Raw genomic sequence first — 15,908 nt, 5'->3', positions numbered from 1 at the left:
CTCATTTTCCTGCGGGAAGTGGCCTGGTCGAGGGAAGTGCCTGGTGTGAAAAGTGCTAGTCTTTGGCTCGAGAGTCTTCGGCGAGGAGACTACGCCAGGCACAATTGCAGAGGGTGAAGACATGACCGCTAAGCTGATTCAGTGTGCTACGTGCATGATGTGGGAGGTCAGGGACACTGATGGTGCCCCGGCTGCTACAGCTGTGGAAAGTGTGTCCAGATTCAGCTTCTGAAGGAGCATGTTGCAGCACTGAACAAAGAACTGGATGACCTCAGGTTTATCCGCAAAAACGAGAGTTTTCTGGACAGGACCTACAGTGAGGTCGTTACACCGAGGATACCAGAAGAGAGAAAGGGGGCGACGATGAGGAAGGAAAGGATGCTTGAAGTACAGGAGACCCCAGGGGATGTACCTCTCGTAAACAGGTTCACCTTCTTGGAAGCTGTCAGGACAGAAGATACTGCCAGTCTGAGAGGCGGACAGGTCTGCGAGCCGAAAATTGGTGCAGAAGCAGAGCCGAGGAGTCAGACATCAGGAAGAGCCGTGGTAGTAGGGGACTCCATAGTAAGAGGTACGGAAAGGGGTTTCTGCGGCAACAGGCGAGATTTAAGGACGGTGTGTTGCCTCCCTGGTGCTAGGATCCAGGACATCACGGACCGATTGCAGGGAATCCTCAAGGGTGAAGGTGAACAGCCGGAAGTGGTAGTGCATGTCGGCACAAATGACATCGGGAAGAAGAGGAAGGACATTCTGCAGCGGGACTTCAGAGAACTCGGAAGAAGGCTGAAAAGCAGGAGTTCCAGGGTGGTTATCTCTGGTTTGCTTCCAGTTCCTCGTGCTGGAGAGGGCAGGAACAGGGAGATAATGGATCTGAATGTGTGGCTGAGGAACTGGTGCAGGAAGCAAGGATTTACATTCTTGGACCACTGGGATCTGTTTTGGGGTTGGGATGAATTGTACAAAAGGGACGGGTTGCACCTTAATATGCAGGGGACCAGCATTCTGGCAGACAGGTTTGCCACTGCAACACAGATGTGTTTAAACTAAGTAGTGGGGGGGAGGGGATGAACTGGAAATATAAGGATGGAGTTAAAGGGATAGTGAAAATAAGAAAAGTTAAAAAGGACAACAGAATCAATGGAGTAGAAAGCTCAAGAAGAGATCATACAGTATGGCCAAGTGAAATAGGAATTGATATGAAAGGAGAGGGGAGTACCAAATTAAAAGTATATATGAATGCATGAAGTATAAGGAATAAAGTAGATGAGCTTGAGGCTCAGTTGGAAATTGGCAAGTACGATGTTGTGGGAATAACTGAGACATGGCTTCAAGCAGACAGGGCCTGGGAAATGAATATTCAAGGTATACATCTTATCGAAAGGACAGACTGACTGGCAGAGGGGGGTGGGGTGGCTCTGTTGGTGAGGAATGATATTCAGTCCCTTGCGAGGGGGGACATAGAATCTGGGGATGTAGAGTCAGTATGGATAGAACTGAGGAATTCTAAGGGTAGAAAGACCCTAATGGGAGTTACCCACAAGCCCCCAAACAGCAGTCTGGATGTAGGATGTAAGTTGAATGAAGAGTTAAAATTGGCATGTCGCAAAGGTAATGATACAGTTGTCATGGGGGATTTCAACATGCAGGTAGACTGGGAGAATCAGAATAGTACTGGACCCCAAGAAAGAGAGTTTGTAGAGTGCCTCCGAGATGGATTCTTAGAACAGCTGGTACTGGAGCCTACCAGGGAGAAGGCAATTCTAGATTTAGTGTTGTGCAATGAACCAAATTTGATCAGGGACCTCGAGGTAAAGGAACCATTAGGAGGTAGTGACCATAATATGATATGTTTTATCCTACAATTTGAGAAGGAGAAGGGAAAATCGGATGTGTCAGTATTACAGTTGAACAAAGGGAACTATGGAGCTATGAGGGAGGAGCTGGCCAAAGTTCAATGGAACAATACCCTAGCAGGGAAGACAGTGGAACAAAAATGGCAGGTATTTCTGGGAATAATGCAGAAGGTGCTGGATCGGTTCATTCCAAAGAGGAAGAAAGATCCTAAGGGGAGTAAGGGGCGGCTGTGGCTGACGAGGGAAGTAAAGGGCAGTATAAAAATAAAAAAGTATAACATAGCAAAGATGAGCGGAAAACCGGAAGACTGGGAAACTTTTAAAGAGCAACAGAAGATAACAAAAAAGGCAATACGCCAAGAAAAAATGAGGTACGAAGGTAAACTAGTCAAGAATATAAAGGAGGATAGTAAAAGCTTCTTTAGGTATGTGAATAGCAAAAAAATAGTTAAGACCAAAATTGGGCCATTGAAGACAGAAACGGGTGAATTTATTATGGGGAACAAAGAAATGGCAGATGAGTTGAACAGGTACTTTGGATCTGTCTTCACTAGGGAAGACACAAACAATCTCCCAGATGTAATAGTGGCCAAAAGAACTAGGGTAAAGGATGAACTGAAGGAAATTTATATTAGGCAAGAAACAGTGTTGGATAGACTGTTGAGTCTGTAGGCTGATAAGTCCCCGGGACCTGATGGTCTGCATCCCAGGGTACTTAAAGAGGTGGCCCTAGAAATCGTGGATGCATTGGTAATCATTTTCCAATGTTCTATAGATTCAGGAACAGTTCCTGCTGATTGAGGGGTGGCTAACGTTGTCCCACTTTTCAAGAAAGGAGGGAGAGAGAAAACAGGGAATTATAGACCGGTTAGCCTGACGTCAGTGGTGGGAAAGATGCTGAAGTCAATTATAAAAGAGGAAATTATGACACATTTGGATAGCAATAGAAGGATCGGTCTGAGTCAGCATGGATTTATGAAGGGAAAATCATGCTTGACTAATCTTCTGGAGTTTTTTGAGGATGTAACTATGAAAATGGACAAGGGAGAGCCAGTGGATGTAGTGTACCTGGACTTCCAGAAAGCTTTTGATAAAGTCCCACATAGGAGATTAGTGGGCAAAATTAGGGCACATGGTATTGGGGGCAGAGTACTGACATGGATTGAAAATTGGCTGGCTGACAGGAAACAAAGAGTAGTGATTAATGGGTCCCTTTCGGAATGGCAGGCAGTGACCAGTGGGGTACCGCAAGGTGCGGTGCTGGGACCGCAGCTGTTTACAATATACATTAATGATTTAGATGAAGGGATTAAAAGTAACATTAGCAAATTTGCTGATGACACAAAGCTGGGTGGCAGTGTGAAATGTCAGGAGGATGTTATGAGAATGCAGGGTGACTTGGACAGGTTGGGTGAGTGGGCAAATGTATGGCAGATGCAGTTTAATGTGGATAAATGTGAGGTTATCCACTTTGGTGGCAAGAACAGGAAGGCAGATTACTATCTAAATGGAGTCAAGTTAGGAAAAGGGGAAGTACAACAAGATCTAGGTGTTCTTGTACATCAGTCAATGAAAGCAAGCATGCAGGTACAGCAGGCAGTGAAGAAAGCTAATGGCATGTTGGCTTTTATAACAAGAGGAATTGAGTATAGGAGTAAAGAGGTCCATCTGCAGCTGTACAGGGCCCTGGTGAGACCTCACCTGGAGTATTGTGTGCAGTTTTGGTCTAAGTTTGAGGAAGGACATTCTTGCTATTGAGGGAGTGCAGCGTAGGTTCACAAGGTTAATTCCCAGAATGGCAGGACTGTCATATGTTGAAAGATTGGAGCGACTGGGCTTGTATACACTGCAATTTAGAAGGATGAGAGGGGATCTGATTGAAACATATAAGATTATTAAGGGATTGGACACACTGGAGGCAGGAAGCATGTTCCCGCTGATGGGTGAGTCCAGAACTAGAGGCCACAGTTTAAGAATAAGGGGTAGGCCATTTAGAACAGAGATGCGGAAAAACTTTTTTACCCAGGGAGTGGTGGATATGTGGAATGCTCTGCCCCAGAAGGCAGTGGAGGCCAAGTCTCTGGATGCATTCAAGAGAGAGTTAGATAGAACTCTTATAGATAGTGGGGTCAAGGGATATGGGGAGAGGGCAGGAACGGGGTACTGATTGTGTATGATCAGCCATGATCACAGTGAATGGCAGTGCTGGCTAGAAGGGCCGAATGGCTTACTCCTGCACCTACTGTCTATTGTCTATTGTCATACTCAGCAAATCAATAGAATACGAACTATAACAGGACCAATGAAAGATCAACCAGAGTGCAGAATACAACCGGCTGTTCAAATGCAAATATAAATAACAAGAACATGAGATACAGTCCTTAAAGTGAGATCATTGGCTGTGGGAACATCTCAAAATCATCCTAGCCATGACTGATCCTTAGGGTGGGTTGGGGACCTCAGGGTTCCTGTGAAGAATCAGAATCAGGTTTATTATCACCAGCATGTGTCGTGAAATCTGTTTAACTTAGATAGATAGATAGATAGATAGATACTTTATTCATCCCCATGGGGAAATTCAACTTTTTTCCAATGTCCCATACACTTCTTGTAGCAAAACTAATTACATACAATACTTAACTCAGTAAAAAATATGATATGCATCTAAATCACTATCTCAAAAAGCATTAATAATAGCTTTTAAAAAGTTCTTAAGTCCTGGCGGTAGAATTGTAAAGCCTAATGGCATTGGGGAGTATTGACCTCTTCATCCTGTCTGAGGAGCATTGCATCGATAGTAACCTGTCACTGAAACTGCTTCTCTGTCTCTGGATGGTGCTATGTAGAGGATGTTCAGAGTTATCCATAATTGACCGTAGCCTACTCAGCGCCCTTCGCTCAGCTACCGATGTTAAACTCTCCAGTACTTTGCCCACGACAGAGCCCGCCTTCCTTACCAGCTTATTAAGACGTGAGGCGTCCCTCTTCTTAATGCTTCCTCCCCAACACGCCACCACAAAGAAGAGGGCGCTCTCCACAACTGACCTATAGAACATCTTCAGCATCTCACTACAGACATTGAAAGACGCCAACCTTCTTAGGAAGTACAGTCGACTCTGTGCCTTCCTGCACAAGGCATCTGTGTTGGCAGTCCAGTCTAGCTTCTCGTCTAACTGTACTCCCAGATACTTGTAGGTCTTAACCTGCTCCACACATTCTCCATTAATGATCACTGGCTCCATATGAGGCCTAGATCTCCTAAAGTCCACCACTATCTCCTTGGTCTTGGTGATATTGAGACGTAGGTAGTTTGAGTTGCACCATATCACAAAGTCCTGTATCAGTTTCCTATACTCCTCCTCCTGTCCATTCCTGACACACCCCACTATGGCCGTGTCATCAGCGAACTTCTGCACATGGCCGAGTTATATTGGAAGTCTGATTGCAGTAGTTCAATGCAATACATACTATAGAAGAAGAAAATAATAATTAATAAATAAATAAATAACAGTATACGTATATTGAATAGATTAATAGATGCCCTGGGTACTAGACGTCCTTAATAATGGACACTGCTTTTCTGAGACACCGCTTCTTGAAGATGTCCTGAGTACTTTGTGGGCTAGTACCCAAGATGGGGCTGACTAAATTTACAGCTCTCTGCAGCTTCTTTTGGTCCTGTGCAGTAGCACGCCCCCCCCCCCCCACCCCCACCATACCACACCAGACAATGTGGCACTTAATTCTCAGAGACACCAATGAAGAATATGTTCATAGGCTTAGGTTTCCAATGAGATGTGACATTCTACTGGAGAACCTTCAGTCATGTTCTGATATCTGGACATCTCTCCACCAAGGTCAAGATTACTTCTATCAACTTTCTTAATGTTAACTGGAATAGGCTTTCTGGCCCATTGAAATTATGGCAGTTCTTAAAGAAATCACATTCCTACTGTTACTTTTTTCTCACATCCCAATCAAAACCTACTGAGGAGACTCAGTAGGTCAAACAGCATCTGTAGAGATGGTACTGATTCAGATCAGGACAGAGTGTAGAGGAAAGGTACCCTATATGTAAAGAGGTGAGGGGGGAGTGGTGAGACAGGGTCAGGTGCAACCATGTTAGGTGAGAGATTATGGAACAAGAACCTAAATGGGGGAGGAAGAGAGGGAACTTTATGGATAAGGTGGTGTGTGATAGGTGGAATAAGAGAATATTGGGCAGATGGAGGCAGCTGGGTGTGGGGGGGGGGGAATGGTGGGTAAGGTCAAGAGAGAGGCTGGAAGGAGGTAAGTTGGACCAGAAAAGGTAAGGATGGTTAGCAGGTGAAACCCAGTGAAGAAAAGGTAGGCCAAGGGAGTAGAAACCCATATGGATGTGTAGGTGATGGGTAGATGGAAGCAAGTGGGAGACTGTAATGAATCCAGGTAATGGGAAACAAAAAAAGTGAACAAAGAGATAAATAATTTAGTGTGGGTTACCTGAAATGGAAAATTCAGTGTTCATACCATTGTGTTGTAGACTAACTGGAATACAAGGAGCTGTTCTTCCCATTTGTGCTTGGCCACGCCACAGCAGTGGAGAAGGCCAGGGACAGACAGGTCAGTGTGGGATGTGGAGTTGAAATGACAGATAACAGGAAATTCAAGATAGTTGTTGCAGAAAGAGCTTAGATGGTCCACAGTCACTTGGTCTACAGCTGGTCTTGCTGATGCAGAGGCCACATCATGAGTAGTGACCACAATAGAAGATGTTGGTGGATGTGCATGTGAAGGAAGGACCATTGAGGTCCCTAGATGGTAGTGAGGGGAGGAAGCATGTCGCACCTCCTGTGGTTGCAGAGGAATGTGCCAGGAAGCAGGGAGAGGTAGGTGGAGAAGGATGAGCAGACCAGGGAGTCACAGAGTTTCCCCATGAAAAGCAAAAGGGAGTGAAGGGAGAAGATGTGACTGGTGCAGCTGGCCTAAATGGAGAAGGATATACTGGATAGAGAGCTGGTAGGATGAAAAGTAATGACCAGGGCAACTCTTACTCAATGGGAAGGTGGGAAAGAGATGGACTGGACTAAGGAATTATCTCTGATAGGGTGAAACTAGGGTTAAGGGTGAAAGTGGTCATCTGGTTGAGAACACAGAAAGGAGTTATGATATGTCCACAGAGTAGGTAAGGTGTTGTTCCTCAGACTTACATTTCCACTGTGTATGAACCCAAACAGCCCTTTCAGGTGAAGCACATCTTCCATTCTAGTTTTGTTCACTTCGTGTAGACATTGTGGCTTTCCTAGTAAACACAAATGGATGACTGCATTGTGGAAAACCTGCATCCAGTCATCAGGGGCACCCATAACCTTTCTGTTACAAGTCACTGTAATTTTCCACTTCACTCCCACGTTGACTTACCAGTCTGTGACCTCGTGCATTGTTTTAATAAAACCCAACACCTTCAGGAGCTCATTTTCCATTGGAACCTTTGAAATACCATGTTGAATTCTGCAACTTCAGATAACTGCACCCAAGGTGCCCAGATCATTAGTGTCTTATATTGACTGTTTTGTTCCCTCTCCCTTAACATAGACTGACCTGAAAAGCAGTTCCACATATTTTACATTCCTCCTGTGTGTTCTCACACTATCTACATTTATTTCATAGTTTTAAAAAATATGAATGAAAGAGCATGTTCCCACTGCCTATGCACCCTCATTACCCTATCTACCAGGTTTACAGTTTACCCCATGGTAATCCTGGCCTTGTCCTCACATAGAGAACCCCTTTGCCCTATCCATCCCTTTCCCAGCTGCCCAGTTTGAAATTAACTTCATTTATTCTTTGCCCAGTTTTGACCAGGGATTTTCAAGCTGAAACCTAAACCCCGTGATTCTCTCTCCACACATACTGCCTGACTAGCTGAGTGTTGCCAGCAATTTTTTTTTTTTTTTGTTTTAAAACATAGAACATACACTCAGTGGCCAGTTTATTAGGCACAGGAGGCAGCTAATAAAGCAGCCACTGAGCACAGAACACTACAGTACAGGTCCTTGGGCTCACAATTTGGTGCTGACTTTTTAACCCAACATCAACCTAACCCTTCTCTCCCACATGGCCTTCCAATTTTTTCTTTCATCCATGGCCCTATCTGAGAGTCTTTTAAATATCCCTAATTTCAGAATACAGCTCAGTAACAGGTTCTTCTAGCCCAAGATATCCATGTCATTTGATTACACCAATGTGACCAATTAACATACTAACCCATATATTTACATCTTGTGGTCTTTGGAAAGTGAGAGGAGACTGTATCACCCTGGAGGAAACTCACACAGTCACAAAGAGAACACTCAAACTCCTTATAGGCAGCAGCAGAACTGAACCCAGGTCGCTAGCTCTGTAATCGCATTATGCTAGCCGCTAAACTACCATGCTGCAGCCTAAAACAATGTGTAAATAATTGATAAAAGCCCTACTCCCTTGTACTGAGTGATGCAAAGGATTAACACAATAACAAGTCTAAAAGAGAGTACAGAATAATTGATCCAGTAGCAAGTCTCATGCTCATCTGCTCATTGGGGAATCTGATTTATGACGTCTGGCCTGGAGACCCTTAGAAGACTTGGGCACTAATCGCAATTCCGAGGACAAAAATCCAATAAGCTTGCTCACTGTTCACGCTTACATCATCAAGAAAGCCATCACTTCATTTCTAACCTGCCCATACCAGTCAGCTACAATTCTAAAAATAACCATTTCTCAATTATAGGTGCACAGTGGGGATTTAATATTTTCCTTTAAACTAATCCCACTTGTTTTCCCAACTCTCCTCAGTCAAGAGCAATTTTTGTTTTCTCTGAAAAGTAAATTGTCCCATTCCTTAATGGCTTTACATCTGAACACTAAAAGGCCTCATGTTTTGATTATATCTTTCTAATTAACAGGCTTGCTCATTATGAGTACTGGACAGACAATTCCATTCCAAATGAAAAGAAATGTTTTTAACCCTCTCATTACAGATGAGAATGTTTAACTGTTCTTTCCATCCTAAACAGGCAGTTAATGCAACAAAATGACACGTAACAAGGTTCTCCTCACAACCCTCTTTAACTTTCCACAAAGTTTTAAACCTGTAATTCCAAGTCCTCAAACCATCTACCAATTGGACCAGCTTTCCTCCACCCTATGTAAATCAGTCATGACCTCACATATGTCTTTTAGATTCTTCCTCAGTGTTTCTTTGCTCCAAGGACAAAGTTTATAAACAAAGTTTATCATCACTTTGTTCATGATAAACCTGGTGATGAAATCCTACTAGCCTAGAATCATTTCTGGGCCTTTTCACAAACCTTCGTGTGCTTCCTCAACGGAGACAAACAGAGTTAAAGGCAATGCAACAGAATCAGTATCAGCTTTGATATCATTGACGTTCTGTATGTTGTAAAATTTGTTGTTTTGTGACAGCAGTACATTGCAATAGAAAATACTGTAAATTACAATAAGAAATAGATATTTAAAAATTAAATGAAATAAGTAAAGCAAAAAGAGAGCGATAACAGTGGGCAAACACGGGGAAATCTGCAGATGCTGGAAATTCAAACAACAACACATACAAAATGCTGGTGGAACACAGCAGGCCAGGCAGCATCTATAGGGAGAAGCGCTGTCGACGTTTTGGGCCGAGACCCTTCATCAGGAGTCCTGACGAAGGGTCTCGGCCTGAAACGTCGACAGCGCTTCTCCCTATAGATGCTGCCTGGCCTGCTGTGTTCCACCAGCATTTTGTGTGTATTGTTCTTCGATAACAGTGGGGTAGTGTTCATGGGTTCATTGTCCATTCAGAAATCTGCTGGCAGAGGGGAAGAAGCTGTTCCTAAAACATCTGAGTGTATGCCTTCAGGCTCTTGTACCTCCTTTCTGATGGTAGTAATGAGAAGGGTGACGAGGATGCTGCCTTTTTGAGGCATTTCCTTTTGAAGGTGTCCTCAGTGCTGGGGAGGCTAATATCCACGATGGAGGTGGCCAGTTCAACTGGTTCCACAAAACATCAACTCATATTCAATGTTTGTGAATTACAGACTTTGGTCTTTCTTGTTTCCTTGGGATTCCAGTAGATCTGAGGGGATAGCTTTGTTCTGAGAAGTTGACAATTTGTTTCATTAAGAACATAGAAATGTCATGGTCCTGGCTGGCATCCCCACCTTTTCTCTGTCCTCCCTAATTGGTCCTTAATCCCCACACTTGATTCCCAATCTTTCCCAATTCCTCTCAATCACCAGCACCTGGTTTCCATTAGCCACCAGAGGATAAGACCCCGACAGCTCCGGTCAGCCCTTGCCAGGTTGTTGGTTGACTCTCAGAGAGTCCTTGCTCCAAGTCTCCAACCCCGTATCTCTTTGTAAACCGTCTCCCAGCACCTGACTCAGTCTGGTCCCGATTCTACACTCGCTACAGAGATCCCGCCTCCGCGTCAGAGTCCTGCACTTGGGTTCGTTTTCCCGCCACGTCCGTGTGGCAGAACAATCTGGCCAGCCATGAACCCAGCGGACTCAGATCCCGTGCAACAGGCCCTCGCCAGCCAGGGCCAGTTACTGGGCACCCACGACCAATTGCTCCAGGAAGTTATGGGACACCTCCATACTCTGGCCACAAGTGTGGGGAAGGTCAATGAGCAGGTGGACCGGATGTCCGTCATCCTTAGTCCGCCACACCCCCCGAGAACTCCGGCCGACCCATCCGGGCAACCTGGACCGTCTGTGCCCCTGGAACCGGCAACCAGATCCCCTCGAGAGCCGTATGTTCCGGAGCCAGAACCCTATGCGGGGGACCTAGGGAAGTGTAGGGCATTCCTCCTACAATGCTCCCCGGTTTTCGAGCAACAGCCACGAACATACGCATCAGATAAGTCGAAGATCGCATACATCATGGGGCTGTTGCGAGGGGATACCCTGGTATGGGCTACATCTATTTCGGACAACCAACCCAAGGTTTGCGCCTCCTTCCCCACCTCCGTCTCGGAGATGCGGAAGGTTTTTGCACAGCCCCTTTGCGGAAAGGACGCCGCTAGACGCTTGCTGACCCTGTGTCAGGGTCCACGCAGTGTGGATAAATATGCCATCGAATTCCGCACCCTAGCAGCCGACTCAGGATGGAACGACGAGGCCCTACGGGAGGTGTTCCCACAGGGTCTCGCAGAAAGGATTAAGGACGAACTAGCAGTGAAAGATGACATGGACAGCCTGGACGCGTTAATCTCTTTAGGCTGGATGACCGGTTGTGGGAGCGTCGGAGGGAAAGGACTAGTCACCCAGCTCCTCGGGTAAATCCACGCCCTATTTCCCTACCTTCCACCAATTTGCCTTCCCCGGCTCCCCCAAGTTTCCTTCCTGCTCCGTCTGTCCACACCGTCCTGGAGGAAGAACCAATGCAGCTGGGTTGGACAATACTCCCTGCAGCCCCCCAAACCCAGATGCAGATCCCGGCCACTGATCTTCCAGCAACAGTCCTTGCCCCTATCGGCCCTAGTTGATTCCGGCGCTGAGGGCAATCTGTTGGATGAGGACGTAGCTGCCCCGGCCGGAATCCCTCAGGAACCACTCACCACCCCCTTGGAGGCCCGGGGCCTGGTCGGTAGGCTGCTGGCTCAGGTAACCCACCGCACTCCACCCTTAACACTAGTCCTGTCCGGTAACCACCAAGAGAAGGTTAGATTCGATCTAATCCACTCGCCTCAAGCCCTGGTGGTACTAGGATACCCATGGCCGGTCCACCACAATCCCCAGATCGACTGGACCACCGGGAGGATAGCCAGGTGGAGTCCGGCATGTCACGCCCACTGTCTATGGTCGGACCCACCTCCCAGGAAGGCTCCGGCAACCCCGCCGGTCTCCGAAGACCTTGACCTCTCCTGAGTACCTGCTGAATACCATGACCTGGGAGAGGTGTTCAGCAAACAACGAGCACTTGCCCTGGCTCTGCACCGCCCTTGTGACTGTGCCATCGACCTCCTCCCTGGGGCCCCGCTGCCCACCAGTCGCCTCTATAATTTATCGCCATGGAGAAATACCTGGGCGAGTCCCTCGCAGCGGGCCTCATCAGGCCTCTTCCTCCCCCGTGGGCGCCGGGTTCTTTGTGGAAAAGAAAGATGGATCGCTTCGCCCCTGCATCGATTATCGAGGCTTGAACAATATCACCATTAAGAACAAATACCCCTTACCTCTCATTAGTTCAGCCTTCGACCCGCTACATGGAATGACCATCTTTTCCAAGCTAGACCTACAGAATGCCTACCACCCCGTTAGGATACGGGAAGGGGATGAGTGGAAGACAGCCTTTAACACCTCTCTGGGCCGTTTTGAATATCTGGTAATGCCGTTTGGCCTTACGAATGCCCCCGCCGTTTTCCAGGCCTTCATCAACGATGTGTTAAGGGACTTCATTAACCGTTTCGTGCTCGTCTATCTAGAGGACATTCTGATCTTTTCCCGCAGCCTGCAAGAACATGTTCATCATGTCCGTACAGTCCTTCAGAGGCTGTGGGAAAACCAACTGTTTGTGAAGGCGGAGAAATGTGAGTTTCATGTCCCTTCGGTCAGCTTCCTAGGATAGATCATCGAAGGCGGGCAGGTGAGAGCGGACCCTGAGAAGATCCGTGTGGTGGAGGAATGGCCTAGGCCCACGACCCGCAAGCAACTCCCGGGGTTCGCAAACTTCTACCGCCATTTTATCAGGGACTACAGTTGGGTGGCCGCCCCCCTCACCCGGCTTACTTCGCCCTCCACACCCTTTTCTTGGGACGCCGAAGCGGAAGTGGCATTCAGTAACTTAAAGAGAAGCTTCACCACCTGATCCATCTGGACCCGTCCCGACAATTCATCGTGGAGGTAGACACTTCAGATTCCGGGGTAGGAGCAGTCCTGTCCCAACGGTCGGGTACGGACGAAAAGGTTCCCCCCTGTGCCTTCTTTTCCCGCCAATTGACCCCCGCGGAACGGAATTATGACATGGGAAATCGAGAGTTATTGGCGGTCAAACTGGCGTTGGAAGAGTGGAAGCACTGGCTGGAGGGGGCAGAGCATCCATTCGTTGTCTGGACAGATCACAAAAACCTGGGGTATATTCAGACCGCCAAGCGCCTGAACTCCCGCCAGGCCCGTTGGGCATTATTCTTTGGGCGATTCAAGTTTACCATCACTTACCATCCAGGGTCCAAGAACGGAAAACCGGACGCGCTCTCCCGCCAATATGTCTCCAGGGAGGACACCTCCAGCCCAGAAACGATCATCTTTCCCCCCCCCCCCCCCACCCCCGTCCTGCGCGGTGGCTTCCCTCACCTGGCAGATCGAGTCTGTGGTAAAAGAAGCCCAACGAGATGACCCAGACCCAGGTATGGGACTCAGCGACCGCCTCTATGTGCCCAAACACGTCCGATCTTAGGTCCTCCAGTGGGGGCATGCGTCTCGGTTTGCCTGCCACCCCAGAAGTAATCGAACCCTGGCACTCCTGAGAAGACATTTTTGGTGGCCCTCCATGGAGGCAAACACCCACTCCTACGTGGCGGCATGCCCCACTTGTGCCCGGGGAAAGGCCCTGCATCGGCCGCCTGCGGGATTGCTTCCCCCCTGCACGTTCCTGGCCGCCCATGGTCGCACATCGCCCTGGACTTCATTATGGGTCTGTCCAAATCCCGCGGAAATACGACCATCCTCACAGTGGTAGACAGATTTTCGAAGGCTGTGCATTTTGTAGGCCTACCTAAACTCCCCTCGGCCCAAGAGACCGCTGACCTCCTTGTCCGCCACGTCTTCCGCCTCCACGGAATCCCCGCCGGCATCGTCTCGGACCGAGGTCCCCAGTTCGTTCCCAAGGTGTGGAGAACATTCTGCCGAGCTTTGGGTGCATCAGTCAGCCTATCATCCGGCTTCCACCCCCGGACTAATGGATAGATGGAGCGGATTAACCAGGACCTGGAAACAATGTTGCGTGACCGGAAACAACCCAGACACCTGGAGTGACCAACTCCCGTGGGTCGAGTATGCCCACAACTCCCTCGTGAGTTCCGCCATAGGAAAGTCCCCGTTCGAGTGCTCACTGGGGTACCAGTCCCCGTGGTTTCCCGTGCAGGAAGCAGAGATTGCAGTACCATCCGTCCGCGATCATATCGACCGATGCCGCAGGATTTGGGAGGAGACACACGCGGCCCTAACCCGTTCAACAGATCCCTACAAGGAAGCAGCCAACCGACACTGGACCCCGGCACCGGAGTACCAACCTGGGCAGTTGTTATGGCTGTCCTCCAGAGACATTCCGCTCAAGAATGAGCATAGAAAACACGCTCCTCGCTTCCTGGGACCATTCAGGGTCGAACGGGTTATCAATCCTACGGCGATCCAACTGAAGATACCAAGTTCCCTACGCATCCACCCTACCTTCCATGTTTCCCAAGTTAAACCAGTCTCGGTCAGCCCCTTGTGTCCACCGTCCGATACTCCCCCACCAGCCCGAATCATTGACAACCATCCAGCTTACACTGTCCGACGGCTATTGGATGTGCGCCGAAGGGGCAGGGGTTCCAGTACTTGGTGGATTGGGAAGGGTATGGTCCAGAAGAGCGTTCCTGGGTTCCCTGCTCCTTTATTTTAGACCCTTCCCTCATCCAGGACTTTTATCGAGACCATCCCGACAAGCTGGGAAAGTCGCCGGGAGGCTCCCCTTGAGGAGGGGGGTACTGTCATTGTCCTGGTTGGCATCCCCACCTTTTCCCTTTCCTCCCTAATTGGTCCTTAATCCTCACGCTTGATTCCCAATCTTTCCCAATTCCTCTTAATCACCAGCACCTGGTTTCCATTAGCCACTAGAGGATAAGACTCTGACAGCTCCGGTCAGCCCTTGCCAGATATGTTGGTCCACACACACACACACACACACACACACACACACACACACACACACACACACACACACACAGAGAGAGAGAGAGAGAGAGAGAGAGAGAGAGAGAGAGAGAGAGAGAGAGAGAGAGAGAGAGAGAGAGAGAGAGAGAGAGAGAGAGAGAGAGAGAGAGAGAGAGAGAGAGAGAGAGAGAGAGAGAGAGAGCGCGCTCCAAGTCTTCAACCCCGTATCTCTTCTCAAACCAAGTTTCCCAGGTCCTGACTCAGCCTGGTCCCGATTCTGCCTCCTGATCCTGCCTCCGCATCAGAGTCCTGCACTTGGGTTCATTTTCCTGCCACGTCCCTGTCGCAAGAAACCCTACAGCACAATACAGGCCCTTCGGCCCACAATGCTATGCTGAACATGTACTTTAGAAATTACTAAGGATTACCCATAGCCCCCTAATTTTCTAAACTCCATATAAACTATCCAAGAGTCTCTTAAAAGACCCTATTGTATCCCCTTCCACCATCTACGCAGGCAGCCCATTCCACGCACTCGCCACCCTGTGTAATAAAAAAAAACTTACTCCTGACAGCTCCTCTATACCTTCTTCCAAGCATCTTAAAACTATGCCCTCTTGTGTCAGCAATTTCAGCCCTGAGAAATGGCCTCTATCCACACGATCAATGCCTCTCGTTATCTTATACACCTCGATCAGGTCACCTCTCATCCTTCGTCACTCTAAGGGGAAAAGGCCAGGTTCACTCAACCTATTCTCATAAGGCATGCTCCCCAATCCAGGTAAATCTCCTCTGCACCCTTTCTATGGGTTCCACATCCTCCCTGTAGTGAGGTGACCAGAACTGAGCACAGTACTCCAAGTGGGGTATGACAAGGGTCCTATATAGCTGTAACATTACCTCTTGGCTCTTAAACTCGATCCCATGGTTGATGAAGGCCAATGCACCATATGCCTTCTTAACCACAGAGTCAACCTGCGCAGCAGCTTTGAGTGTCCTATGGACTCGGACCCCAAGATCCCTCTGATCCTCCACGCTGCCAAGAGTCTTACCATTAATGCTATATTCTGCCATCACATTTGAGCTACCAAAATGAACCACCTCACACTTATCTGGGTTGAACTCCATCTGCCACTTCTCAGCCCAGTTTTGCATCCTATCGATGTTCTGCTGTAACCTC

This window comes from Hemitrygon akajei, chromosome 14 (assembly GCF_048418815.1).
Source record: "Hemitrygon akajei chromosome 14, sHemAka1.3, whole genome shotgun sequence".
Lineage (NCBI taxonomy): Eukaryota > Metazoa > Chordata > Chondrichthyes > Myliobatiformes > Dasyatidae > Hemitrygon > Hemitrygon akajei.
Note: the sequence above shows the minus strand (reverse complement) of the source record.